The sequence below is a fragment of the Lissotriton vulgaris genome, chromosome 6 (assembly GCF_964263255.1).
Source record: "Lissotriton vulgaris chromosome 6, aLisVul1.2, whole genome shotgun sequence".
Lineage (NCBI taxonomy): Eukaryota > Metazoa > Chordata > Amphibia > Caudata > Salamandridae > Lissotriton > Lissotriton vulgaris.
In genome coordinates this window covers 60615979-60632832 of record NC_141694.1, presented here as the reverse complement: position 1 = coordinate 60632832, position 16854 = coordinate 60615979, and positions in this window count along the sequence as shown.

Here is a 16854-nt window from a genome sequence, read left to right as displayed (position 1 = left end):
TCCCAGCGGCAGCGGGCGCCATCTTAGGTTGGGCTGACTTCACTATCCCAGCCCTGCCACTCCCCCGCCGCTCCGCCCCTATTTAGGAGCGCGATCCCCTCTCCCTTCGTGTTTGCCAGTGGCCCTGTGGCAGCGGGCAGACCGGTCAACGCTTGGAGAGCTTTGCTGTTATTTTACGCATCTCACCCCGCTGATTGCGAGCGGAGGCGCTACTACGCTGCTCATTGTATTTTTTATATTGTCACTAACCTTTTTAAAATTATGCGGGTTCTGACTTGATTTCTGCTCTTAGGGGTGAGCTGCCGGCTGGGGCTGATCGTGTTTGCGGGCTCCCAGCGGCAGCGGGCGCCATCTTAGGTTGGGCTGACTTCACTATCCCAGCCCTGCCACTCCCCCGCCGCTCCGCCCCTATTTAAATGGGCAGTATGAGGCAGCGCAGCGGACGAGCGCAGCGGGCGAGACGAAGGCGCGCCGGAGTTGCGCCTGAGTTAAGCCCGTCTGCGCCCGTCCGCGGCCGGCCGGGGCCAGGGGCACGAGATGCTGCCCGTCTAACCATGTACTCACCTTCTTTGCTCACTCGTATTGGTGCCCAGGCACTATTGACCCCTCTACAACTACTCACTTGATGCATCTTGGTTTGTTTATCCCCCCTCCTCAACTACCCCCCGAGATTGTATCTCATCTAGTCTCGTCGCCCACTACGTCCCCCCTTGTCCCTTTATTACCTTCTGTCCCCCCTGCTTCGGTATTTAGCACTTCGGCCACACTCCTAAACACTAGGTCTGCGATCAGCCATCAGTACGAACTATTTGACTACATCGACTCCCATGAACCAGATCTCTTATTCCTGACAGAGACCTGGTTCAAGGCCGACTCCCTGCCCAATGTGCTAGCTGCTTTACCACCTACATATTCCGCCATTCGTGCGGATCGCTTAGAAGGCAGGCGGGGTGGAGGAGTGGCCCTAATAGCTCGTACTGACTTCAGCTTTCAGATTCTTCCTTCCCCTCTTATTCCTGACGTAGACTACCTTGTAGCCCGTTCGACCTCCCACCAGGCACCCCTCACTTTTGTTCTAATTTACCGTCCTCCCCAACCTACTCCCTCCTTCCTTTCAAGCATTCAGACCCTCCTGGCTACCCTGGTGATTAACAACTCATCAGTACTAGTCCTAGGGGACCTTAACTTCTGGCCCAACGACCCTGCCGAGAGCCCCCGATCCAAAGAGTTCACCAACCTCATGATCAGCTTGAACTTTTCATCACTCGTTCACAGCTCCACTCACACACATGGCCACACGTTAGACCAAATCTGGGCATTGAATGTCCCGTCCACACCCCCTGCAATATCCCCTTGTTCCTGGTCAGATCATTCCATCATCACCTTTTCCCTTGCTCTAGCCCCTATGGCCAAACCCCAGCTCCCCAAGAACACTTGGGTCAGGAAATGGGGCAAAACCGACATGCCTTCTCTCTGCTCGATCTTGGCCAAAACCAGCCCTGACCTTTCAGGCCTTGCAGCTACTTCCCAGCTGGCCGCTATTAACAACTGGCTGACCCTGGCAGGTGACGAATTTGCTCCCCTAAGGCGGCTTACAGTCAAGCGGGCCCATGCAGCCAATCGCTGGTTTACCCCAGACCTAAAAGAAAAGAAAGTAGCTGCAAGGAGGGCCGAGCGAGCCTGGAGAAGAACTTACAGCCCCGAGCAAAAGACGACCTATATGTCTGTTTTACAAATCTACAAAAAGGGCATCCTCGAGGCCAAAACCGAGTTTTATACGAGCAGGATAATGGCAGCAGAGTCCCACTCGAAGGAAATTTTCTCTACTGTCCACGAACTGGCATCATCCAGCAGAGCTACGGCCACCATCCCCCCTTCCCAGTCCCTCTGCAACTCGCTCAACGAGTTCTTTATTGATAAAGTTGCCAAAATTAAACTTAACATTCCCCTGCCCTCCCCTACATTTGTCAATCCCTCCCCACCCCCCACGGCCCTTAAATTGACCACCATTCCGCTGTTAACCAATGATACACTTCTCCCGCTGCTTTGTCGGGTTAAATCAGGTTCTCCCCTGGATTTCGCCCCAGCCCATATCCTTAGGGAAATCTATTTGGCTTGCCCCACCCCGCCCCTGACTCTCCTTAACGACTCGCTCATACACGGCACTGTCCCCAGCCCACATAAATCAGCGGTTGTCATTCCAATCATAAAAAAACCTGACGCCAACTCATCTTCCCCTTCCAACTACCGCCCTATTTCCCTCCTGCCCTACCTAGCAAAAGTCCTCAAAACTCATGTCACGACCACTCTGAGCACTCATGTAGAGGCAAATTACTGCCTCTCCCCCTGTCAAGCTGGTTTCCGCCCCCTGCACTCTACGGAGAAGGTGGTGATTTCAGTAATGGACACGCTGCGTGAAGGTATTGACATCAACCTTCCGCAAGCCCTGATACTCCTGGATCTGTCCGCCGCTTTTGACACGGTGGACCACTCCATCCTCCTTAACCGTGTCAGGGCGGCGGGCATAGAGGGCTTGGCCTTCTCGTGGCTCGAGTCCTTCCTAGCCGGGAGAGCTCAAGAGGTCCATTTGGCTGGCTTCGCTGCGGCCTCCCGTAAGGTAGAGTGTGGGGTCCCCCAGGGCTCGTCACTTTCCCCTCTTTTGTTTAATTTATACATTTACCCCCTTATTTTTATGTTACAGCAGCTGGAGGTCACGGTGTTTAATTACGCCGATGACCTCCAGCTAATCTTTAACCTTTCCCACTCACCTTCATCCGCCCAGAATGTCCACACAGTCATGACGTTCATTCAGGACTGGATGAACTGCAACCACCTCAAACTCAACCCGGACAAGACCGAGTTGGTCTTGACCGGAGGTGGTTGCAGTCCGTGGTCCCCCTCCTTCTGGCCCCCGTCACTTGGTGTCCCTCCACTCCCTGTACCCAAAGTTAAAACTCTTGGGATTCTTTTAAACTCACAACTTTTTGTTCATTCACAAGTTGGTTCAGTGGTTTCCTCTTGTTTTATTTCCCTCAGAATAATTAGGAAAGTTTCTCGTTTCTTTTCCCCTTCTGCTTTAAAAATTATTGTACTGGCCATGGTACTATCTCGTATTGATTATGGCAACATAATCTATAATGGGGCCCTGCCTATGCGATTCACCGCCTGCAGCTGGTACAGAACCAGGCCGGCCGCCTGATTCACGGCCTACCTAAATACCATCGGGCCACTCCACTGCTCAAAGCACTACACTGGCTGCCGGTGAGAGAGCGCGCCCTCTTCAAACTTGGCTGCCTCACTTTCCAGGCTAGGTCGGGTACTGCCCCCGAGTTTATATGCTCTGCTATCAAGCCCTATCTTCCAGGCAGAGAGCTTCGCTCCTCTCACATGGCCCTTCTAGCTACTCCTCGTTTTAAAAAACAGAGGGCGGGTGGAGTGAAGTTCGCTGTCCTTGCTCCAGTTTTCTGGAACTCCCTTCCTGCTGCCCTCCGCACATCGCCTTCTTACCCACAGTTCCGGAAGGATCTCAAAACCCTCCTATTTGCGCAAGCTTACACTGCCTAAACCTCTTCCTACTGCTGTCGTCCACTGCATCACACATAGCGCCATGAAACCGCTGGGTAAAAGCGCGCTGAATAAATGTTTTAAAATTCAAATTCAAAACTGCAGCTGGTCCGCCGTCCTCAAAAAGTGACCGTGGCTCCTACATATACCTTAATGCAGATACATGACAAGTGCTCAATTGTTCCTTCCATATGTGTATCTTGTGCAGGTGAGGGCACCTCTTGGCTGTGGTAGAGTATCAATAATTACACATCAGAGAACCTTGTGTGATTATTGGTTCGATCCAGGGAGGCCGATGGTTACCTCCTTCTAACTTCTCACTCCCTCGTGGTTATTTATGGGGTAGACTGTCATCAAACATGTCTTCAGTCACGAGTCATTGTCGTGTATTGAAATACTTTGTGTTCAATTGTATCACGATAAATGTTGTAAAGCGCTCCGATACCTTCGGGTCTGGCAAGAGCTATATAAAACTCTTAAATAAATAAATAATAGCCGCTGTCATTGGTGGGAAGTACGTAAGACAACATGAGTGGCCGGCAGTATGTATGCATGTGTGGTACTGAGTACAGGCACAGCTCCTATACTTGCATATGCATCAATCTGTAGACTCTGCTTCTGTCCAGGATGGCAGCATCATGCTACAAACCAGCTGTGACACATGGTGACTCGCGCCTGGCTTAGGCATCCTGCTCTGTATACAGCATGTCTTTTGCTGTCTGGGGGGGTCATTATTTACATGTTTCATTTTCTTGTCCAACACATGGTCATTACTGTACATATGAGCCCTGTGTGGTCAACGACTCTTTCTTTCTCAGCTGGTTACTTAGACTTGTGTCTATTACAGATTCGCTGCTTACTTGTGCCATTGTTTACCTTGGGTGCCTACGACCTTCTAGGAGTAAAGTTGATTGCTGTTAGTTTGATACCTCCGATATGTTATTGACTTCAATTCTAATGCACATTGTATGCACACACTACAATGCTGATTATCATGGCCGGACTGGGAACTGAAACAGGACATGGCAAACTGCTCGGCCGGACCCTCCTGGGGGGCTGAGGGGGTGAAGCCGAGCTGTTTGCAAGGGCCGGCTTTGGCTGATTTTGTTACCGAGGGCCGATATTGCAGGCCCCCGGTAATGAACATGGCCCCCCAGGGGCCCAAAACTGGCCCCCACCCTGGCGGCTTTCCGGGGAAATGCCCAGAGCCTGCTATGGCCAGTCCGACCCTGTTGATTGTACTGTATCTTGAATCCTTGACTGGATATTTAGGCTGCACCCACTGGAGCTGTAGTACACAAAGGGGCATTAGTGAGGTTTCCTAATGGTATAATGTGTGGGTTTCTTGATGGCACAATGTGTGGGTTTCTTGATGGCACAATGTGTGGGTTTCTTGATGGCATAATGTGTGGGTTTCTTGATGGCATAATGTGTGGGTTTCTTGATGGTATAATGTGTGGGTTTCTTGATGGTATAATGTGTGGGTTTCTTGATGGCATAATGTGTGGGTTTCTTGATGGTATAATGTGTGGGTTTCTTGATGGCATAATGTGTGGGTTTCTTGATGGTATAATGTGTGGGTTTCTTGATGGCATAATGTGTGGGTTTCTTGATGGTATACTGTGTGCATGTAGAGGTAGGATCTATCAGCTGAACAGATGTCTCTGTATGCTTCTGCGATCTCCTGTAGTGTGTGGGAAAAAGATATTGAATTATGCCCCATGGGGTTGTGAATTCTGCGACTCACCACAACCTCAGTGCTAGCCAAACCCTTAGAAGCCTTCTCTTCTTCTCACCAAAGGAACAGCCCTCTGTAGGAGCAGCGATCGATCTACGTTCTGCAACGCTCCCTTCTGCTGCCTCAGCCTGCCAAACGCCAAGGATTGTATCTACCATTGAGTAGCGTCACCTTTGCGCCACGCTAGGGGGCGCAGGAGCAACGCAACTAGTAAGTCCGACTTATCAAGCTACGCAAGGCCACCTTGCCAGGTCCTGCGTGGGTTGATAAATCTAGCGTAACCCAACGCAGCGCAGATCTCTGCGTTGTGTTCCCTCTGTCCCAGGGAGGCACTTCATGGGTGGAGCGTAGGTGTTCCCTCCCATGGATTTAGGCGGATTCCGGTATTGCCATATTTACCTTTAGTGTTTGATCTGGGAATGTGTCCAAATGCTACGCATCCCCAGGTGAGGTGTAACGAGGAGAAATGAAATTTTTTACTCTGAGGAATATTTTTGTGCAGGAAGGTGTCTCTTCCTGCACACAAACAATCTTGTCTGTGATGGTGCAAGGGTGCACGCATTGGCACTAGGCAGCACATACTGCGCCAGCACAAGGAACAGGCAGCAATGTGTCGTTTAATGTTAAATAGAGCTCATTCTTGTTCCCCTTTCAGCCAGTGCAGCAAGGTGGCTGGCTTCACTGTGCTGTTTGAAATGGTGATACATCTGCCCCCAAATATGACGTAGCCTCCAACTGAGACACTTTGGTATCTTAAAGCAAGCCTCTTGGCTCCAGGCTAATTAGGAATTCAACCATTTTTATCCAACCATCAGCTTCTGAGTTCTAAAAACACATACCTTTTCTTCTCGAATCCACGCTTTTAAATGTTGGTATGCATATGTTAAATCCGCCGAGCAAAGGCTTCTGATTTAGTCGGCTGGGTTGCACACAGGAGAGCTGCTTGCAGTCAGCTGAAGAGCTACAGTAGCTCGCAAGCTCCAAGGTGGAGGAGCCTCCTATAGGTGCGATCTGCACCCCCTGAAGAGATCCATTCCCTTCATCTCTCAATTCAACTCGACTTCAAGGCACATTGTAGCTCATTGACTGATAGAGCACTGTAAGAGGGCACCAATGCTCATTAAGGCTTCCTCAGCAGTGTCTCTGGATGTATTGTTGTTCTTCATTCCTGCAGGCCATCACTCCCGCACCATAAATCCATCGATGTTGTTCTTTCATTAGTGCAGAGCAGCAGTGAGGACTTCTACGTCAGCAAGGGCTCTAGGGTTTGGCTCCTGGGACTGGTCGGTGTGAAGTTTACACTTTCACTGCATGAAGAACTTTTTCTTCAGGCGGATGTTTTTTAACCTTCCACTCAAATTTGAGACCCGCAGTGCCCCTCCACCCCTAGCTTTGGGATAGAGGAAACCAGTGTCATGTTTCTCCAGTTCCATACATTTCCTACTGGTGGGAAATGATTGAGGAGCATTCCTTATGATGAAAGAAAAGGGTGAACAGATGGAACTCTCCTGGGTCGCAGGGACCTAAAGGGAGTACTGGGAGAGACTTTCCTCATCATTCGTGGGACCTGAGGGGGGACGCAGGCGCTCCGGCGGTAAATTGACACGTTGAGTGACGTACAACTGCTCAGTGGAGGATTGCAACTACGGAAAGTGGTGCGGTGGGCAAATGGGTGGGCGCATAAGCGCAATTACTTTAATTAAAATTCTGACATGCATTACATTATCGTTTTAAAGTTAACATGTTTAACTTCAAAATGGTAATGTAATGCATGCCGGCGATTTAGTGCTCATTAAAAAATTCAAAAATTCAATAAAATATTCACTTACCATGATGCACGTCCTCACTCCGGTCCTGGTGTTCTTCTCTCATCCAGAGCGGGCCCAAGCAAGCTCCCCTAACCAATCCTGGTGCTACTCTCATGCTGTTAACCAGCATGAGAGAAGCATCAGGATTGGATAGAGTGGGCTCTCCCAGCGCTCCCCAGGGTACTGGAGGTCTGTAAGGTTTAAAGTGCACATGTCTGGCTGTCCATAGCACGACAGCAGGACAAAGAGACATGCACGCATTAAACTTAAGTGCCCGGTTACCACTCCTTCCTGCTGCTGCCACTCAGCAGCAATGGCCCCGCCCCTCCCAGACACTCAGCCCGGGACACCGGTCAGTAAAAAACTAGTAATAAAGTAATTTTATTACCATTTTATTTTACATCTCTGAAGCATTTTCTGTGGAATTTTAGTGGAGCGATGCTCCTGCGCCCTAATGGATCGAACGCACTGGTAAGTTTGTAGGTTTATTCGTATAACAGCAGGATACGGGAAAGCCTCCGCTTCAAATAAAGCTGCCAACCCAACTGCCGCCCACTCACCCTTCCATAATTCCATGAATATACCCAGCACATGGAAGAGACACAACATTGACAGAGGGCAAGAAGTACAATTCCACAACCCAACACACTACTCGGTTACCGAGAGTCATCAAGGTGTGAGAGGGCCAGTTCCTTATACTCGGCCTACTACATGCTCTTCCATCGATCCACCATTTTGTTTCTGGAACGTTCTGCTGCTCTCAAGCCATCATAATGTCTACAAGAACTCGTCTGTAGAAACAACACAATATAAACGACCCACGGGTAAAAGTTGTTTTCCGGGCTGCATTATGGATGTGTTGACTTTTTAGGTCTCGCGACCTATCAATGCGCACAAGCGCATTGAGCGGAGCGAGAATTCAAGTGCTCAAAATGCTCGTGAAACCAAGGGTTTCGTTTGTGCGGTTTTCTTTAAGTTCACGTGAATCACGTGACCAAACAAGCACGTGCATGAGCCTCCCTCCCTCCCTCCTAATTGCATTTTTTCACGGCCGCACAGCACATCAAAGGGCTTCTCCCAGCGTGTGCTGTGCGGCTTCTCCTCCCCTAATTATTCATGGCTGGCCGGTGGCCGGCCGTACTTCAATGTTATCCATCTTAGGTTTAATCCTTCAGTTGTCCACTTGATGGCGCTTTCGTCTTTCCTATTTCTAAAGGTGTTTCCATCTCTGCACCAATATAACTTATTTGTTTCCCGTAGTTTCTTATGTAGGTCATCTCGCTTTATTTATCTTCTTTTCATTTAGCACTTGTTTCTTATATATCCCCAGTGCTACTTTCCATATATTCTTTGTATTCATTACATTTCCGAATTTGTCTATTCTCCCATTCAGTAGATTGGACTTTGTAATTGGCCCCCCGAGATCTATCAGGTCTACATCGAACACCTTTCTCCCAACATGGGGACCGTTTTCATGACCCTTTCCGACATAGCTTCTCTGCTAGTAGTTCTGGACCTTTGTACGTTTTCCCTGTTAGTTGTACTCCGATGTTCCATTTTTGTCGGACTTAGCGATTGGTATATAATCTGTTTTCCTGATGTCCTGCGGTCCAGTATCGTTTCCAGGCGAGTCTTGTTTTTATTGCAGAGTTTGCAGGATGATTGATTGAGCCCTTTTCGCCACTCCATGTCTATATTTGCTCATGCCGGCAGCTTGTACCCACTCAACCTCAGTGATGGTGCACTGAGCACAGTGAAAAGGGGCGCCCGAGCCCCAACCCTCACCGTCAGACTCCAAAGGCCCGAGCAAGCTCCTGCTAGAGACAGGAGTGAGCGTAGCAGCCAGGAAGCACATGGCGGTCAGGGATGGGATGCCCATTACAGGTTTGCCAAACTCAACACCATAAAAGTGTCACTGTGTTTAACGTGTCCACCGAATTCACAGCCTTAGTAAGGTGTTTATTATTATTAATGAGTTTTTCTTACACATATGAAATGATTTATGTGATGCTCCTGGCATTTTTGAGGTCTCTTAGTCCTTTATTGTTCGCATTTAGCTCTAAAACGTTCTGCCGCAGTAATGCCTCGCGCATGAGAAAAGCATAACCTGAAAAGTTATGCGGAGAGGACGTGGTTACTCCATAGCTGCCCACTTCGCAACTAGGGATCCGGGTTCGAGTCTCGGCGCTGGCTCAACATCCTGTGGTTCTGGGCAATTCAAGTAATCTCCCTGTGCCTTTAAAATAACACAGTGACCTAGTGTAGTGTAAAAGGTGCTCATGTTGGGCGCTCCAATACCTTTGGGTTGAGTTCACTCTATATAAAACTGCAACAAAACACTAAGTAACGGAAGCAATAGCCGCAATTATCTGGACACAACACTTAGAGCGGGCCGCCATATGCTGCTCACGTCTCGGCAGATGGAGGGAAGGGCCATAAAACCCCCCACTCCACTTCAAAGCGGGCACAAAGGATTCTTCAGAGTTGAAGGCCATCCCCCACCCATAAATTATCAGCTTATCTCCAAGAGCGCATTCCTCTAATGCTCTCTGAGAACAGGCAGAGACACAGGAATTTGGAAAAGGGGGCCCCAGCAACAACATAAAATGTTGGCTGGGGCTATCAAATATAGTACATAGCCCCTCTATAACATAACGCAAAGGCCCAAAAAACGCGCTACAACCTTTGGCACTATTTATAGCCGCTCAAGGCATTTAACTTAATAGTAAGCCGCAGGTACAAATAACCAATGCTGCTGCCTCCAACACGCATTAACACGTGTGCCAGGGCACATTTTATCGCAGCTGCAAAATGAAACAGCTGCCTCACAATTATGGGGGGAAAAGTGATACAGATCAAGTACACGCGAAATGCCCTGTATTGCTACAGAAACTGCCAAGCTTTAAACTAAGAACAAGCACTGGCGTTGCCAATAGGTTTCGCATTTGGAAAGTTGGAGCTATTGGTTTTGTAAATTACATTTTATATTTATATATTGTTATTGACAATGCCAATAACGATATATAAATATAAAATGTCATTTACAAAACCAATAGCTCCAACTTTCCTACTGCGAGACCTATTGGCAACGCCAGTGCTTGTTTTCCATGATTGTTCTTTCTACAATTCCCATTTATTGAACCTTCACTGCCTCTGCGGACCAGAACACGTCAAGCTTATGGGTCTTCCGAGCATTTCTGGTAGCCATTCCACGCGTTCCATTATGCTGGGAGCCTGTAAGATCACTTACAATTTGATGAAAGTAGTTCACTATTTTTTGTGGACAGCTGACTGAGCTGGTATACTTATAGGAGTTTCCTAATTTGGCAGATAAGGTCAATAGGCTTAAGTGATGCACCACAGTTGACCGAGGATCACGCAGTTTGGCCTAGAGGGCAAGCTGGGATTTCAGTCCATCTCACAGTGTGCACTATCAGCCACCGGCGTTGCCTCCTGTCTTCAGATTCAAAATACAGGACAATACTTCTTGCATAGTTATTGTTCCAGAGATGAATGATTACACCATAATCAAGTATTCAATAAAACTAACTTGCAAAATATACAAATGCCCTAATATCCTACCTTGCACTAAATCTGAAACCTTTCTAGAGAGAAGGTGAGTGTAATAAGTGTGAGTCGACCTTCAAAACTAGTACAACAGGTACCAGCACACTACAAACACTGCATCTATGTTGTCCCTTAGAGAGAAAACATTAATGCATAGACTGCAGAATACTTCGCCTACATATTATTATTATTACAGCCCTTCCCTGGATTCGAATACCAGCACCTGAGTAAAGGTGAACAAGACATGGGTCTGATTTAGGGTTTGGCAGACAGGTCGCTGTCGGTCAGGGTAGTGGAGGACATAACATCTTCCCCACTGACGGACTAACAGCAGCCACATTTAGAATTCATCACTGGCCCAGGAGGGATCGCTTTACCTGCAATGGAATCACCATCATGGCTATTCCTCTATAGAGGTACCAAAGGTTTCGTGGATGGCTGCCCTCGGTTTTGAGGGGTATCCACCAATCGTTTTGTTTTTAACCAGTTCCACGCTGCGCGAATTTCCGCGCTATGCGGGCGTTTTATTGAGTGGGTAGAGTTCAGATGGCCCCCGGCCGTCCTCCGCACACGCCCACCATGACGTCGGATGGTTAAAAAAACACAAAGGGTTAAAACCAAACTCTCAAGGTCGGATTTTGGTTTCGAAAAACAAATAACAAATGACCCCTGAGCTGTTCAGGCGCAGCAGCCGCAATGAGACTGCAGCAGCACCGCCCGCCAGGGACTTCACTCAGAATCAGTGGCGTAACACACGCCCCCGCAGCCCCCGCAGTGCGGGGGGCCTCACTCCCTCCATGAAATAAAGGGGGACCATGGCCCCCCTCAGCTCTTCTGAGGGCTGTGAGAGAGGCTTGCGCTGAAGCAAGCCTCTTTCCATCTCGTCTCGTCTCGTCTGAAGCAGGTGCAGGCTGTCTGCAGCCTGCTCGATCCCCTCGCCCCCTCCCTCTGACTGAAGAGAAACAAAGTATCAACTTACATTGTTTCTCTTCAGTCAGAGCAGCAAGGCCCGGAAAGAGGATGGGGTGGGGGCCCCAGAGAGCAGGAGGCAGCACCGAGCACTGCTCAGGGCCCTGACAAAGGTGGGAGTGGGGGCCCAGATAATAATAATAATCCACATTTGTAAAGCGCACACTCACCCGTAAGGGTCTCTAGGCACTGGGGGTCGTCGGGAAGATTAAGCAAGCTATTGCCCAGAGTCACATGGTGCTGGGCTAATCTGAAGCCGGTGCCGGGGATCAAACCGTGATCCCCAGATTCCGGAGTCAGTCGCCCTAGCCGAGGCGCCACACCTCTTCTACTCATTTCAAGATTCAGACCGACCATAAGCCCCTCTTGTGGCTAAATCAGATGAAGGGTGAAAACCCCAAACTTCTTAGGTGGTCCATTTCCCTACAGGGGATGGATTTTACAGTGGAGCATAGACCTGGCACTGATCATGGCAATGCGGATGGGCTCTCCAGGTATTTCCACTTAGAGCAAGAAGACTCACCTGGTCAAGGTTAGTTTATTGTCCCAAAGTTTGGGGGCGGGGTCATGTAGGAGAGTAGGGTCTGCAATCCTATGATCACCCCAGATTTTTGCTTTTTGCTTCACTGGTTTACGACTTCCCTGGCTGTGGGCCTGCTAATCAGAGAGCATTCCCCACAGATCAAGATTTCAGGGACACTGAGCGACTGTGGGGAAAGTCATAGCCAGACTGTGGATAAAAGTCATTTCCAAGAATTTGGGGTGAATACTCCCAGGATGTCTGTGGGTTTTAAGTCCCAAAAATTGTAAATCTCTGCAGCTATTTTACAAAAACTCTTCCAGCCAATTCGGACAAGCAGGCCCAAAAAAACCTGGGATTTCTTATTCTTCCAGTTTGAGGGGACATGGCGGGCAGATTGGGTTGAAATGCCCTGTTCAGGCAGGGCCAAGGCTGATTTCTGTACGACTAATCCTTGTGTGTTATGGCACAGATGGAGCTAAAAACGACGGAATGGAATTCAATGTGAGTTATTACCAGTGTTTTTAATGAGTCAGAAGACCAAACATTAACTACATCTCTCATCAGCCAAACATATGCTACTCAAATACAAATACTTTTATATAAAAAGATACAGATATTCAACATATGTGGAATGTACAGAATCTGCCAAAATTAAAACCCTTCTGCACAGATAGAATGAATGAAAGGCTTAAAGTGTCATCCCTTCAATAAACAGGATACACATTAAACAAATCGCACACATCGCGTGCTATAAGTTAATGTATTCATGTTAAATGTAAACTATTTTCCACTTTAAACTTTGTGTCACACAGTGCCTTAAATGAAGTCTCTTGTGTTCAGGCTTGGCCATACCTTACTATTTCTCCATTAATATGATTTTCAAAAAAAAACTCAACTCTGAAATTGTTTATAGCCTCAACCTTTCTAATGATAAAACAATTCCTCCATAATTACAAAAAATCTGAACTTCTCTACCCTTCCAAACGGTAAGAGCTTTCCAACTCTTCCTTCTTGAAAAATAAGTCTGGTCATTAACGAGCCACAGATAGGGGCGTGACAAACGCCCCGCGGTGGGGGAAGCCCACTCTCTTTGGTAAATGAAGGGTGCAAGGCGGAGGGGAGAAGGGTGCAAGGCAGAGGGGAGAAGGGTGCAAGGCGGAGAGGAGAAGGGTGCAAGGCGGAGGGGAGAAGGGTGCAAGGCGGAGTGGAGAAGGGTGCAAGGCGGAGTGGAGAAGGGTGCAAGGCCGAGAGTAGAAGGGTGCAAGGGTGAGGAAAGAGAGTGGAAAGAGAGAGAGTGGCGAGAGAGTGGAGAGAGACAGTAGAGAGAGACACTGGAGAGAGAGTGGAGAGAGAGAGAGAGTGGAGAGAGAGAGAGAGAGTGGAGCGAGAGAGAGAGAGAGTAGAGAGAGAGAGTGGAGAGAGAGTGGAGAGAGAGTGGAGAGAGAGTGGAGAGAGAGGGAGTGGAGAGAGTAGAGAGAGTGGGAGACAGTGGAGAGACAGTGGAGAGAGAGACAGTGGAGAGAGACAGTGGAGAGAGAGGGAGTGGAGAGAGAGAGAGTGGAGAGAGAGAGTGGAGAGAGGGAGTGGAGAGAGGGAGAGTGGAGAGAGGGAGAGTGGGGAGAGAGAGAGTGTGGAGAGAGAGAGAGTGTGGAGAGAGTAGAGAGAGTGAGAGACAGTGGAGAGACAGTGGAGAGAGAGAGTGGAGAGAGAGTGGAGAGAGAGTGGAGAGAGAGTGGAGAGAGAGTGGAGAGTGTGGAGAGAGAGTGGAGAGAGAGAGAGAGTAGAGAGAGTGGAGACAGTGGAGAGAGAGACAGTGGAGAGAGAGTGGAGAGAGAGTGGAGAGAGAGAAAGAGTGGAGAGAGTGGAGAGAGAGAGAGAGAGAGAGAAAGAGAGAGAGAGAGAGAGGGAATAGAGAGAGAGAGTGGAGAAAGAGAGAGTGGAGAGAGAGAGTGATGAGAGAGAGAGCGTGGAGAGAGAGTGAGAGTGGAGAGAGAGAGAGTGGAGAGAGAGAGTGGAGAGAGAGAGAGAGAGTGGAGAGAGCGGAGAGAGAGAGAGAGCGGAGAGAGAGAGAGTGGAGAGAGAGTGGAGGGAGAGAGGAGAGAGAGAGAGTGAAGAAAGAGTGGGGAGAGAGAGAGTGGAGAGAGAGAGAGAGAGTAGAGAGAGTAGAGAGAGGGAGAGTGGAGAGAGAGAGTGATGAGAGAGAGAGCGTGGAGAGAGAGTGAGAGTGGAGAGAGAGAGAGTGGAGAGAGAGAGTGGAGAGAGAGAGAGAGAGTGGAGAGAGCGGAGAGAGAGAGAGAGCGGAGAGAGAGAGAGTGGAGAGAGAGTGGAGGGAGAGAGGAGAGAGAGAGAGTGAAGAAAGAGTGGGGAGAGAGAGAGTGGAGAGAGAGAGAGAGAGTAGAGAGAGTAGAGAGAGGGAGAGTGGAGAGAGAGTAGAGAGAGAAAGGAGAGAGAGAGTGAAGAGAGAATGGAAGGAGACAGTGGAGAGAGAGTGGAGAGAGTAGAGAGAGGGAGAGACAGTGGAGAGACAGTGGAGAGAGAGAGACAGTGGAGGGAGAGAGACAATGGAGAGAGAGTGGAGAGAGAGAGTGGAGAGAGTGAGAGAGTGGAGAGACAGTGGAGGGAGAGACAGTGGAAAGAGAGTGGAGAGAGAGACAGTGGAGATAGAGTGGACAGAGTTGAGAGAGAGAGATAGAGTGGAGAGAGAGTATAGACTGACTGACTCAGAGACTGAAAACTGACTGACGAGAGAGACTGACTGACTTAGAGAGACTGACTGACTGACTGACAGACTGAGAGAGATAGAGAGACTGACAGAGAGAGAGAGAGACCGATGGACTGACTGACAGACTGACAGAGAGAGAGAGAGACTGACAGACTGACTGACTGACAGACTGACTGACTGGGAGAGACTGAATGACAGAGAGAGAGAGAGACTGACTGACTGAGAGAGAGAGAGAGAGAGAGAGAGAGAGAGAGAGAGAGAGAGAGACTGTGATGGAATCGGGGTCAAAGTGTTGTTTGAAGCTATGCAATGCCTCTTAAGATTGCTATTGTCTACTAATAAAAATGTATTATCAAAATGTGCTCTTTGTCTAATGTTTTAAAACGGAAAGGAGAAGGAGCAGTGGATGCGCTTTTGTCAAAACTAAACGATGAGTGGGCCTGATGTTGTATATCATGACAGGAGTCTGCATCCGGAAACCCACCTAAAATTGGGCAAACTTCCCCGGCGTACTGATGGCAGGGACCCTGTAATGAATGGACCACCACCTATGATAGCCTGCCGGCAGACTAAGCCCAACCTTTAACTCCACCATCCAGTGTTACTTATAACGGCTGTATTGGTGACAGTGGCGTAACAATAGCCCGCATCCCTTGCAGTATGGCGGGTCGCTGGCCTGAGTGCTCTAGACTGACACAGAGGATGGGAGGGGGGCCCCCTCCATGTACTTTGCAGGGGGGCCCCCTCAAGTTTCGTTACGCCACTGCTCAGAATCTGCGGGGTGGGCGCACCACGGGCTGAGCAGTCCTCCTGCAAGCGCTGGCAAAGCTGCATACGTCCGCCAAAGTCGTAATAAAGTGCCAACTATGGTAGGCAGACTGAGAGGTTGGCAGAGTAGACACGTTATTCCGTCACATTTATACACTGTCTCCCAAACTCTAAACTGGGCCCATGATATGGTCAGAGCAGACGGCATGGAGCTCGCTCCCTTGTGCAGGGCAGCACCAGTTGCAGCTGGCTGCAGTCCACCTGGCGTACTTTCCATTTCTTGTTTCGTATTTGATTAAAATTGCAAGTTAAGCAAGGTTAAAAACACACATATCAGATGTGCTTATGTTTGCTCTGTGTTACAGCTGCTCTCCTTCCTTTGGGCCGACACTGCTTGTTTTCTTTTGTCAGATGGTGGTGGCTCGTCTCTAGCTTGTCACACTACTTGTGTGTTTTTTTGCCAAACTGCCAGAGGATGCTGGCTCGCCTCTAGCTTGTTCCTGAACTGGAACCCATAACTAGGCCATCACCACACCTTCGATTCGAGCCAGGCTGAAAGCTTGCCTTGCTTCACCCACCTCTAATGCTTGAGGAAACACACAGATGTGTGTTTATTTATGCAGTTCTGCTGAAGACCAGTGGCTGCCATCAAAGGGCAAAAGAGCAGCGCTGAAACGTGTTGTCTTCAGAAACTGCCGGCCATCAAGGGAAGCAACGAAACACATTCTATCGAGTTGAGGGATCTTGAGTTGTAATGTGCTAGTTAAAATGCGCCATACGAGAGGTACAGCTACAGATTTCTGCAAGGATGATGTTTACTCAGTGTTGTGCAACTCAAGTAGATTTCTTAATGCAAGCAACAGTATATATTCTTTTACCTTTCTTCAGTCTGTAAAGGAAGCCTAAGAAGCTCACACCCAGTGCTTGACATGGAAAAACGTAAGTGCATGTACTCTCTAAATTCAAAGTATTTCACCTCTTCTGAGAAGTGTGGGTACCCTCCGTCTCCAAACAAAGAAGTGCAGGTACTCCGTACCTGACAGCGTCAGTCCATTTAAAGCACAGCTTACAGCGCCTTGAGGTGACATCGTGCCATGCTCTGATCTCGGTGATGATGGCGCCACTGTTGGCTGGAGGGAGTTGGGTGGCACAGTGAATATCCAGATACTCTTTGGAGACCTTTCGGAATGAGAAA